General features: G+C 50.0%; 2 protein-coding genes across 5 annotated transcripts in view; both read left to right on the forward strand.

The window, feature by feature from the left end:
• The window catches only part of LOC144891596 (uncharacterized), a 710,104-nt gene that overhangs the window by 615,160 nt on the left and 81,940 nt on the right, over window positions 1-13,004 (forward strand). The window lies entirely within an intron of this gene.
• Window positions 1-13,004, forward strand: part of LOC137424622 (dynamin-like GTPase OPA1, mitochondrial) — a 169,621-nt gene that overhangs the window by 98,180 nt on the left and 58,437 nt on the right. The window lies entirely within an intron of this gene.

Consider the following 13,004-nt stretch of genomic DNA (forward strand, 5'->3'; position numbering starts at 1 on the left):
ACTGACTTCACTGATTTACTCACCTGCTTTAACCTCACTCAACATGTCAACTTTCCTACCCATAACCGTGGTCACATTTTGGACCTTGTCTGCTCTACTGGACTAATTTTGCACCATCTCTCTGGCTCCGACCTCACTCTCTCTGACCACCTAGCCATCACTCTGACCATCAACATCCCCACCCCAGCACCAAGGCATTATCGCACTATCAACTTCCGTAAGCTAAACGCTCTTTCACCTACCTCATTCTCATCGACCCTCTCTGAAAAAATGTCCACTTCTCCCTTCGTTGACCTCCACACCCCTTCTGACCTCACTGACTACTACAACCACACTCTCTCCTCCTGCCTTGACCAACTTGCGCCTATAAAAACCAAAACAGTTTCTTTCACCCATTCTGCTCCCTGGTTTACCCCTGAACTCCGCCTGATGAAAACTCGTGCTCGCCAACTTGAAAGACTCCGCAATAAAACAGGTCTCACAGTTCACTCCCAGGCCTACAAGGACCACATACAACACTATAAAGATGCCCTCTCCCACGCCCACTCCGCCTACTACTCTCAAATTATCCACTCTGACTCCGGAAACCCAAAAGCACTCTTCTCTACAATAAACAAACTCCTCAGCCCCCTGAACACCACCACCCAGTCATTCACAATAGACAACTGCATCTCCTTCCTTTCATTCTTCCAACGCAAAATTGAAAACATCTACAACAGCTTGACCACCGCCGCACCTGCTCCCCCTCAAACCACCTGCCCCCCCTTATCCTGCCATCCCCTGTCTCAATTCTCCCCAGTCTCCCCTACTGACCTCTCTGAACTCCTCATCGGAATGAAAACTGCCACCTGCATTCTTGACCCCATCCCCTCCAGCTTTGTCAAGGCCTCCCTTCCTGCTCTCTCTCCACTTATCATTGCAACAATAAACTCCTCCCTGTCTACAGGCATCGTCCCACCATCCCTCAAAATTGCTGCTGTTACCCCCATTCTGAAAAAACCTGGACTAAACCCTGACACCCTAAATAACTTCAGACCCATCTCCAACCTACCCTTTCTGTCAAAGGTTTTGGAACGCGCTGTAGCCACTCAACTCAAACATCACCTCTCTGCCAATAACCTGTATGAAACATTCCAATCCGGATTCCGCTCCAACCACAGTACTGAAACTGCTCTCCTCAAAATCACCAACGACCTTCTCCTCTCCTCTGACGCTGGCAACCTCAACATTCTCATCCTCCTCGACCTCAGCGCCGCCTTTGACACCATCGATCACACCATCCTCCTCACCCGACTTGAAACCACCTTTAACATTACCGGCACTGCCCTCTCTTGGATTAAATCATACCTCTCTGACAGACGTCAGTTCATCTCCATCAATAACTGCAAATCCCCCACTGCTCCCCTCCCCCAAGGTGTCCCCCAAGGTTCAGTTATTGGCCCCCTCCTCTTCATCCTTTACCTGTCCCCCCCTCGGTCACTTAATCCGCCGTCATGGTCTCCAATTCCACTGCTTCGCCGATGACATCCAGCTTTTCATCTCCACCAAGTCCATCTCCACCGCCACCCACTCTATCCTGACAAACTGCATCACTGAAATAAAATCCTGGCTTCAAATCAACTTCCTCAAACTTAACTGTGATAAATCTGAAATAATCATCATTGGCCCAAAAACGCTCACCAAGTCCACCCATAACTTTGCCCTCAACATCGACGGTTTCCCAGTATCCACCTCCCCTCACATCCGGAATCTTGGCATCATCTTTGACCAAACCCTCTCCTTCGACAAATACACTAAACAGATCACAAAGACAGCCTTCTTTCACCTGAAAAACATCGCCCGTCTCCGTCCATCCCTCTCCTCCGTGGCTGCAGAAACCCTCATCCACGCCTTCATCACTTCCCGTCTGGACTACTGCAATAGCCTCCTTTATGGTTCACCCTCAACAATCACCAATAAACTCCAATACATTCAGAACTCCGCTGCCCGTCTACTCACCCATTCCCGGACCCGTGACCACATCACCCCCGTCCTTTACAAGCTTCACTGGCTCCCCATCTCCCAGAGAATCCAGTACAAAATCCTCCTCTTGACCTACAAAGCCCTCCATAACCTGGCCCCATCCTACCTGGCTGACCTCCTCTCCAGACACACTCCCACCCGCAACCTCCGCTCTGCTGGTACCAACCTCCTGACCCCCCCCCATCCGGACCAAATTTAGATCCTGGGGGGACAGGGCCTTCTCCATCGCTGCTCCCACCCTCTGGAACTCGCTACCTCACACCATCAGAGACTCCTCCTCACTCACCACATTCAAAACATCACTCAAGACCCACCTGTTCAACACTGCATTCAACATTTAACCCACAGCATCTAACCCCTGACTATCTCCTCTCCTTCTCCCTCCTTTGTGCTTTGAATATTTCCCTATTGATTCTTCTTTTTTTGCAATTGTTTTTATGTTTTGCTATGCATTATGTTTTGCACTCTGTCAAAGCATCTTTGGGCTTCCTGAAAAGCGCTATCTATCTATAATACCAGTAATCTCTGTGTGTATGTGTGTGTGTTTGTCTGTGACCGCTGTTTCTCGACAACCACGGGTCCGATCTAATTGAAACTTGCCAGATATATTGCTGGGGACCTGAGGATGTGCCTTTTAAAGGTTTGAAATTAATCGGACAAGTGGTTCCCAAGGTATGGTCACCGTACTCGCAAGGCGTTTGCTTTGGCTTTGCGAATGGACCAAACCATTTCATGTAAATAGAGGGGGGGGGGTTCTACCGTACTCGCAAGCCGTTCGCTTTGGCTTTGCGAATGGACCAAACCATTTCATGTAAATAGAGGGGGGGGGGGTTCTGTGGTCGTTACTGCCACGTGGTTTCAAAGTTTTTTTTTTGTTGTTGTTTGCACGCATGTTTTTTTGCACCCACGTACGGGCCCGCCCTAGTATAAAATAAATGCATTATTATTATTATTATTATTATTATTATTATTATTAACGTTATTATTATTATTATCACAAAAACAATACTGCTGTATTAAGAAACCTGGGCTAATTTGCCCGAAGCGGCGTGAAAGTGAAGCTGAAGGCAAGGCATGAGGCCTAAGGCCTATACATACTGTGTCATTGGAAGATCCGTAACGTCGATGCTTTCAATATTTGATGGTCATTTTAGCAATTGGTTTGTTTGTGTTTTACCCTGACTGAAAAACGTAAAGGTAGAGCATGGCGATTGTGATATATGACAAGTTTGACGATCTGTTCGGCTTGAACAGCTTAGAAATATAAAAAAATGGCGGTGTGTGGCGTCAGCCGTTGTATGCCATAATGACATCACAGACATAATCACATCATATCACCCCTGTCATGTGACCAGATCCTCAGCTCTGATTGGTGTACCTCTTTGAGGGGCATACATACTGTCGCGCAACCGCCGAAATTTTTATATGGCGATCGCGAATGCCGATCACGAAGGCTTTTAACTCCAAGGCGGAAACTCAATGGCGGATTCCAAAATCTAAAACACCTAAGCGCGCGAAATGGAGGGAAGTGGCGCATGTCCCCGCAGCCTTAACTGTGAAATCAACCACCCGGTAAACTGCGTTCAGATATTATGTACAAAAAGTAATATAAGGGTTTATTGAATAAAGGCAGAGACAGGAAAAACACGCGCCGGTAATAAATATCCTAAATCGGGATCCCGCACACCGACTTCAGAAACAAAACGAGGGATTATGGATTAATAAAAAGAACACGTCATGTAAAATGTACACGCGGAGCTCGGCTTAGCTGTCTTGTCGTCTTCAATTCCCGGCCTGGAAGAATCCTCCGTCCGCCTCGCATGCCCCGCTAGGCCCGAGCCAACGCCCTTGCCGCTGCACACGAGGTCCGTGCACCAAGCTCCAAAGCACCACGAGGTCCCACAGCAGGACAGCGAGCTCCACTCGGGCTACACCCCAGCCCAACTCGGGTCGGGGTCTCTGAACTGCGCTGCCAGGAATCCAACTGCTCGGGCTCAACTCTCGAACTGCGAACTGCGAACTGCCAACTCCGCTTGGGCTCTCTGCGCTCAACTGAACTGCTCTCTGCGCAACTCCACACGCCGTGTCTCAACTGCTCAGGATCGCACCGGGACTGTAACTCAACTGCTTCTTCTGAACTCGACTCCTCTCAACTCCTGCTCAAATGCGCACACGAACTCTCGATCCAAACTCTGAACTGAACTGCCAGCCAAGGCGTCCGGCGCTGTTAATATCCCTCGCCGGTGACGTCGGCTTTGGCGCACTGTTCTGCCAATCAGAGCCTCCCCCGACTCGCCAGCTTGCTCAGGTCACGCCCACTGCGTCACTCCACTACCGTCCCCCTATTCCTTGGTCACAGCATGTGCTATGCGAGGCGGGTAGGCCTCCCGGAGGTGTAAATGGTGGCGGCCAATTGTGGCGGTGTTCTGGCCTGATTTATTCCTAAGTCATGTCAGGGGGAAAGGCGTCATTTAGTGTTGTACTAAAGGTCCTAACTAATGTTTAAGTGATGTGCAGTGCCATAAGGGACAAAGGTTTGATTACGAGGTGAGACATACAAGGGCTCTACTCATTATTCCCTACACTAACTAACACACGAATCTCCTGGTAGATTCACAATCGTACATCTTAACCCGACAAACGCCTACACATGACTTATTACAGGAAGTGTTCCTTATCGCGACATCTCAAAGCATGTTACCTACTCAGATCCACTCTGCTCTACATATATCGCTACCCAAATTCGTAACACAGCTCCCCCCCCCCCCCCCCCACCCCCCGGAACGGTAGCTCCTGCAAGGTTCACTGCAGGCGTTACCATTCCAGCCTTAACACTTACTGTCACACACTTAATTAACCTATGAAATAAATCAGGAAGGGCTGTGGGAAGTGAGTCGGACTACCTACCTACACTTCCTTAACATTCTAAACCCCTTAACCATCATGCAAGTATGTACATTCATGTATTTACAATGGTCTTCATTCCATCGCTCCTGTAGTGGGAGGAACAAACAACACCAAAACGAACTTCACCACAAAACTTAATCAACTTACCAAAAATTCAAAACTCTAACCTTTGTACATACCCCGGTCTACAGAACGCGTCCCCCGGTGGATGCCACAAGACACAACCTTACCTGCGGGGCCATCCCCAATGCACCCCCTAAATTTCCACGGGCGCTGTCCAGGTGTTACAGGTGAGTGACATGGCTCGGTGGATTTCGCCCACATTCATACAACACAAACCCCTTAACCACGCATACTCATTCCATAAATCATCACTACACAAACACACAACCAGCACTTATTTCACCCCCCTGCAGGACCATGGCATTGACGTCATATACAGACTTGGCATTTAATATGGAATATATATATTTTTCTTGACGGGTTTACTTTCTTAACTCAGTATATCAATCTGGTGAGTTTCTTTTACACTTTGGTGATTTATTTGTTAAAAGAACCATGTCACTGATTGTCTGTCGCAGGAAGAAGTCAACAACAGGATTATATCACAGGTGGCGTGGCAAAATGTACAGACAGGTGCATTTGATGATTGGCTTCACAGTCGGGTATACAAGGGTTGTTGCGTTCTGTATTAGTGGAAAACAACTGCTGCACGTCTCCAAAAGTTATTGCTGCTTCCTCTGGAGATGGTCCGTCAACTCGACAATGCTGTTTGTCATGGAGTGGTGGCTTTACGAAATTACGGCATGAAACAGCGTGCTATTGCTCGGCAGTATGGCATCACTCAAGGTCAGGTGTCAAAGATCCTGAAACGAAATGCTCAGAGTGGTGTCCCTACTCCAATATCGAGGCCAGGACGTCCCCGCAGAACCACAAGGAGGGATGATCGCCAGCTGCACCGGTTAGTCCACAATGGCCGTACCAATTCAGCTAATCGGCTTAGGGCTGAGTGGCAGCAACTGACAAATGTGCCTGTATCCAGAAGGCTAGTCAACGAACGACTGGTTCAAGCAGGCTATCGTGCCAGGCGTCCCCTGAGAAAGCCACGCCTGACCAGACAACACAGCCAGCGCCGATTGCAATGGGCCAGAGAGCACCGTCAATGACAGCCAGAACACTGGAATCACGTGATCTTCAGTGACGAGTCTAGATTTCTGGTCTATCGTCAAAATGGCCGCGTCCGAGTGCGCAGACAAGTGCATGAAGCCTACAACAAAGATTGTATCGTGCCAAGAGTCCAAGCTGGAGGTGGTGGGGTGACCGATTGGGCTGCTTTTCATGCAGGGGGCAAAACTGACCTGGTTTTTCTGAATGGAATCCTGAACCAGTTCAAGTACAGGGCCATTCTGGAAGAAACATTGCTTCCATTTGCTCGTGCAGCCTTTCGAGGAAACTTTGTCTTCCAAGATGACAATGCATGGCCTCATCGTGCTCGCATGATCCAACACTTTCTTGCTGACCATGGTGTAGAGCATATGGAGTGGCCTGCCATGTCCCCGGATATGAATCCGATAGAGAACTTGTGGGCAGAATTCACGCGTCAAATCGACCCCTTGGACCAGCAGTCGACCTCTGTGCGTGAATTGCAGCATGCTATTGTCACTGCATGGCAAGTGATTCCTGTCAAAACCTTGGCAAAGCTCGTGAACAGCATGCCTCAATGTGTACGTGCTCTCCTGAACGCTCGTGGGGGTTACACGAAGTACTGAACTGTAATTTTACTGTCCGTAATCCCAGTCGTAATTTAACTTTTGTTTTTGTTAAAAAAAAATTTGGCTAATGTGCAAAATAAAGAGATACTTCTGGAAAACGTACAGAAGTTTAACACAGGACTGTCCATGACTTGAGTTCGATATCAGTTTACATCACTTTCAAGGATCAATTTATTTGTTTCGAAATGTCAAATGTGGTTTTTGTTTCTTCTAAAGGTCACATTAACAAAATCTAGAATAATTTCAACATAATTCCAATGAACTTTTGGTTCTAAGACATCTTGAAAAGTAAGTTCACCCCCACCAAAAAAATATTCCATATTAAATGCCAAGTCTGTACATGTGTGTGCATTCCTCAACTAGGCAGCGGGAGGTACTGCACAAAAAGATGGTGGGGGCGCTTCAGGCTTGGTGCCCGCAGTCCCAATACAAGTCAACCGACTTACAAGTTCATTGCCCCCCCCCCCCACCCCCCTTTACCTCTTGGCCCGTGACAGCCCAACAGCCCCTTTCCGCCGTTACCTCGCCGGTGAGGGTCTCCACACACACCAGGCTCCTCCGCGGCCTCCTGCTTCAGCGCAGCAACACGGGTCACCCGGGGACTTCCTCACCCCGCGGCGCCCAACCAGACCCTCCACCGACGAGCTCTAATTTCCAGTTACCACTGGCTGCCAGGGGTAATTGCCGCAGAGGGGGGGGGGGGGGGGGGGGGTCGCAGGCATCGCTCCTCAGAGCTTGATCCGTACCTGCGGACACACACACCTTCCCCACCCAAAACACACTTCCTCCCCCGCTGCCATTCCATTCTCAACACAACTCAGCACAATTCCAATGATGGTGTAAAATATGTTACAAGGCTTGCCATGGCCTGCCACATGTGAAATCCCATTCACAGTTCAAATCATTACATTTCCAAAAGCACAATAATCACCCCTCTGTCTCCAATAATCATCACTCGCTCTGTTTCCACTCTCACGACCACATCAAAACACAACCACAACACCAACACAAACGCCACCCACAAGACACTGTGTGGCCCCCATTCCATCCCCTCACCGGCCATGTCGTCACTCTCACCCGCCTCCCAACTCCAAATTACATGTCCCTCAATTTTAAATAGCAAGTCCTGAAGCCTGGGACAGTACTCATCCAACACTCACCTCAAGTGCAGGTAATTACCGGTTGGTCAGGTCCAAAGTGCAATCCACCATCAAAATCCCAAAATTTCACATTGAGCCTACCAAATTCTTCCAAATTTCGCTTTTGTCCCCACTATACTGGCAGGTATGTGGATCCACATCCAACGGTGATCATCACTACACAACTACCTGTGGCCACGACAGCTCTGCACCTCTACCGTGCAAGGGTCATCGGGACGAGGTGAGCAGTCAAAACGCCAACATGGCCCATGAGTGTCCACAAGGGTGCGACCCACTATCCATCCTTCGGCCCCCCTGCGAGGAACACAGCTGCACCAGCCCCAGCTGGCCAATGTGGTGAGCACTTGCTGCCACAACACACACTAACGCACACACAACCTCGGCCCTGGGGGGCCCGGTCGCAGTGCGTGGCATCCCTACAGCCACGTCCCCTGCACCTCCACATCATCCCCAAGTCCGACTACAGAACTGCAGCCCCCCCAGTGCTCACCCACACTTGACCACACCAAGGTCCAGTCGACAGCCATGCTCAACCAGGAGACTCACCCAGAAGACATGGTCCACACCCCTCGGACACGCACAGCACCACGTTGACCCTCAACTACACAACTACATCCCCATGACTCCGCGTCCCAAATATTGGCGCAGTCGCCCCCATAACCAGTCGAAGGCTGTGTCCTGCTACCCTGTCAATTTTATCACAGCCTCCAACACTTTGGTCTACCACACCTGGATCAATAATGGCGTCACTAAACAGTGTCCACCATTTCTCTTCACAAAATTCACCCTTAAATTTGCATCTAATCCACAGATTACCCATGCCAAACATTTGTCACAATTCACTAATCTCAACCAAAGAAAGATGCTTTGCCATACACATGCCAGCCGAGCATGGCCCATATGCTCGGCTCGTTACACATCTCCCGATTCACATCCCCATGGCTCTCTTCCCAACCCGAGAGTCCATAAATCATAACGGAACATCTGTGGAAGGTCAATCTGAAACCATCACGTTCCACAGATGCCCCAATGGTTGTCCGGCAGGCTATCTCATTCCTGTCCATTCGGTTCGACCTGTGTCCATAGCCCAGCACCACATGTCAGGTCACCACATGCTGGCTGTCCCAGAATCTCAGGAGGAGGGTGCCAGGCCACATGCCTGGGTGGTCACTACATCAGGCCCAAGCTGGCCGTCCGCGGTGCCACCACCAAAGCGTGACCCACAACACCTCCCCCTAGTGGTCCTCAATAAATGCCAACCCAGGCTTGAGAAACCACCTCGGACCCCCCTGGAGGTCTTAACCCCCACCAAGGTCCGGTGACCCTGTCTGCCCGAGCCACACGCCCGGACGGTCCCCCAACGGACAAGGGACACCACACTCCGCCAGACCCCCCGTGGGGCCCAGGTCGTACCATGCCCCCCATGGCTGGACCCCACGTCCAAATCCCGCCAGTTCAGCCCCCCAGCTGGCTGGCATCCCCAAATTTACAAAGAGGCAACTTTTCCCCGAGGCCATCCCCCATGACCTCTCCTGGTCCAAATCCCACAGCCCGGGGACCAACTCTCCCCATGGCTGCGCCAAATCAAACTCTCATTTTAATTTTATTTTAGATTTTCTTTTACCAATTTTTGCTCCAGGTGTCCAATCACCACAGCTGCAGGTAACAACCTCTACCACCGGTTGTTCTGCCCCTCCCTGCAGCTGGTCCAAATTCCCTACGGGGACCAACTCTTTGGAGGTTCTATCTCCCGACTCCCCAAGGTCCAAATCCAGCCCGGAGCCAACACACTCCCCCAACTGGTTGTCCAATTTCGGAGCCTCCGTTGCCAAATCGTAGTGTACGGTGAGGGTCCCCACGGTCACCACAGCCACCTCCTCGGGCCAACTCACCTCATTACCCAGACTCCTTTGGGCCCGGTCAACCTTTACCTCTATGGGACTGTCCCAGGTCCCCAGCCGCTGGATCAAATCATCCTCATCTTCATCATCATCATCATCACAAATCATTTCTGGCCCCGCCAGGCTTTCATCAATATCCCCAATAAATACCCGGTCCGGCTCTAATGCACTGACCCCCAATTGCTCTGCACCACCACCCTGGTGCTGCACCAATTCCAATTCATCCCCCTGTTGAGGTGTTGTGACATCCACCCGGTCCCGACAAACAACCAGGCCAGAATGTGGGAAACATTCCCCATTACAATTCTCACATTCCAAATTTCCTTCCCCATTCACTTGTGGACACTCCCCGCTCATCTGTGGACACTCCACGTTTACCTGCAGGCATTCCTCATCTACCTGTGCATATTCCTCAATTGCCATTCCCTGCAGGCATTCCCCATCTACCTGTACACATTCCACAATTGCCATTCCCTGCAGGCATTCCCCATTCACCTGTGGACATTCTCCATCCACCTCTGCACCTGCTTGCCTCTCCATCTACCTGTGGGCACTCCACGCTCACCTGTGCACAATCCACAATTGCCATTCCCTGCAGGCATTCCCCATTCACCTCTACACATGCCGTTCCCACTGCAATTCCCAATTTGCCTTCCCCCCGTGCAATTCCCAATTTTGCCATTCCCGGCTCCTGAGCCCCGTGCACATCTGCATGGGCCGTACTCTCTCCCATTCCCAATTTAGCTTCCCCCCGTTCAGATTCAATTTTTGCCACCTTTGGCTTCTCCTGTGCACCGGCAGCACCATTCGCTCGTCCTTCCTTCAATTTATTCGTACATTCATCAATTATATTTCCCATTCGCTCATAATGGGCCCTCATTTCTCCCATCTCCTTACTCATTCCCTCCATTTTATTTTCCAACCCATATTTCATTTCTCGCATTTCGCCCTTCAATTCCTTATTGGTTCGCTCACTGCTCTCATTTATTAAATCCCTCATAAACTTCATTAAGGCCTGGTCGTCTCTGGAGGCCGTCCCTCCGGCGGGGGAAGTTCCAACGCTATCCCCCATTTCCGGCTCACTCCCTACACTGACGGAGGCCTCGCTACGTACCTCCATTTCGTCGATCTCCGACATCCGCTTTTCGGAAGGTCGTTTCCCGCACGCGTATTTATTTTAATTGCAAAAAAAAAAAACACAATTTAAATTTGTCGAAGACGCGATATCGCGCTCCGTATGTCCAATTGACCATCAAATTTCTCCGCCTCGACTATAAAAATTTTTGCGTTCGAACGTCGCGCGCAATGTACGCCCGACCGTGTTGATGTCTTGGCGCGGACAAAAAATAATTTGTCCGACAGGTTCGAATCCCACTCCTGACACCAAATGTCACGCAACCGCCGAAATTTAAAATCTGGCGGCCGCGGATGCCGATCACGAAGGCTTTAACTCCAAGGTGGAAACAACGGCGGATTCCAAAATCTAAAACACCTAAGCACGCGGAATGGAGGGAAGCGGCGCAAGTCCCCGCAGCCTTAACTGTGAAATCAACCACCCGGTAGACTGCATTCAGATATTATGTACAAAAAGTAATATAAGGGTTTATTGAATAAAGGCAGAGACAGGAAAAACATGCGCCGGTAATAAATATCCTAAATCGGGATCCCGCACACCGACTTCAGAAACAAAACGAGGGATTATGAATTAATAAAAAGAACACGTCATGTAAAATGTACACGCGGAGCTCGGGTTAGCTCTCTTGTCGTCTTCAATTCCCGGCCTGGAAGAATCCTCCGTCCGCCTCGCACGCCCCGCTAGGCCCGAGCCAACGCCCTCGTTGCTGCACACGAGGTCCGTGCACCAAGCTCCAAAGCACCACGAGGTCCCACAGCAGGATAGCGAGCTCCACTCGGGCTACACCTCATCCCAACTCGGGTCGGGGTCTCTGAACTGCGCTGCCAGGAATCCAACTGCTCGGGCTCAACTCTCGAACTGCGCACTGCGAACTGCCAACTCCGCTTGGGCTCTCTGCGCTCAACTGAACTGCTCTCTGCGCAACTCCACACGCCGAGTCTCAACTGCTCAGGATCGCACCGGGACAGTAACTAAACTGCTTCTTCTGAACTCGACTCCTCTCAACTCCTGCTCAAATGCGCACACGAACTCTCGATCCAAACTCTGAGCTGAACTTCCAGCCAAGGCCTCCGGCGCTGTTAATATCCCTCGCCTGTGACGTCGGCTTTGGCGCACTGTTCTGCCAATCAGAGCCTCCCCCGACTCGCCGGCTCGCTCAGGTCACGCCCACTGCATCACTCCACTACTGTCCCCCTATTCCTTGGTCACAGCATGTGCTATGCGAGGTGGGTAGGCCTCCCGGAGGTGTAAATGGTGGCGGCCAATTGTGGCGGTGTTCTGGCCTGATTTCTTCCTAAGTCATGTCAGGGGGAAAGGCGTCATTTAGTGTTGTACTAAAGGTCCAAACTAATGTTTAAGTGGTGTGCAGTGCCATAAGGGACAAAGGTTTGATTACCAGGTGAGATATACAAGGGCTCTACTCATTATTCCCTACACTAACTAACACACGAATCTCCTGGTAGATTCACAATCGTACATCTTAACCCGACAAATGCCTACACATGACTTATTACAGGAAGTGTTCCTTATCGCGACATCTCGAAGCATGTTACCTACTCAGATCTACTCTGCTCCACATATATCACTACCCAAATTCGTACCCTGACTGAAAAACGTAAAGGTAGAGCATGGCGATTGTGATATATGACAGGTTTGACGATCTGTTCGGCTTGAACAGCTTAGAAATAAAAAAAATGGCGGTGTATGTCGTCAGCCGTCGTATGCCATATTGACATCACAGACATAATCACATCATATCACCCCTGTCATGTGACCAGATCCTCAGCTCTGATTGGTGTACCTCTTTGAGGGGCATACATACATATATACAGGCAGACAAATACTGTTTGAGATGGCTTTGCCGTATGGGCTACACCGTAAAAACATTGCACCCGTGTAGGAAGGAAGCGATTCAGTTTGGCATTTGTTATGAAATAGGCAAAGCCAAGAAACAAACTAAACCAATTATAATTACCCTTTGGAACCCTTTCGAATTAGCCTTCAGACTCCTTTGCAATTGCCCTTTAGAACTCTCTGGAATTACACTTTAGAACCCTTCAGAATTACCCTTTGCAACCCATTAGAATTACCCTTTAGAACCCTCTAG

The sequence above is a fragment of the Myxine glutinosa genome, chromosome 4, assembly GCF_964187855.1.
Source record: "Myxine glutinosa chromosome 4, kmMyxGlut1.1, whole genome shotgun sequence".
NCBI classification, from domain to species: Eukaryota; Metazoa; Chordata; class Myxini; order Myxiniformes; family Myxinidae; genus Myxine; species Myxine glutinosa.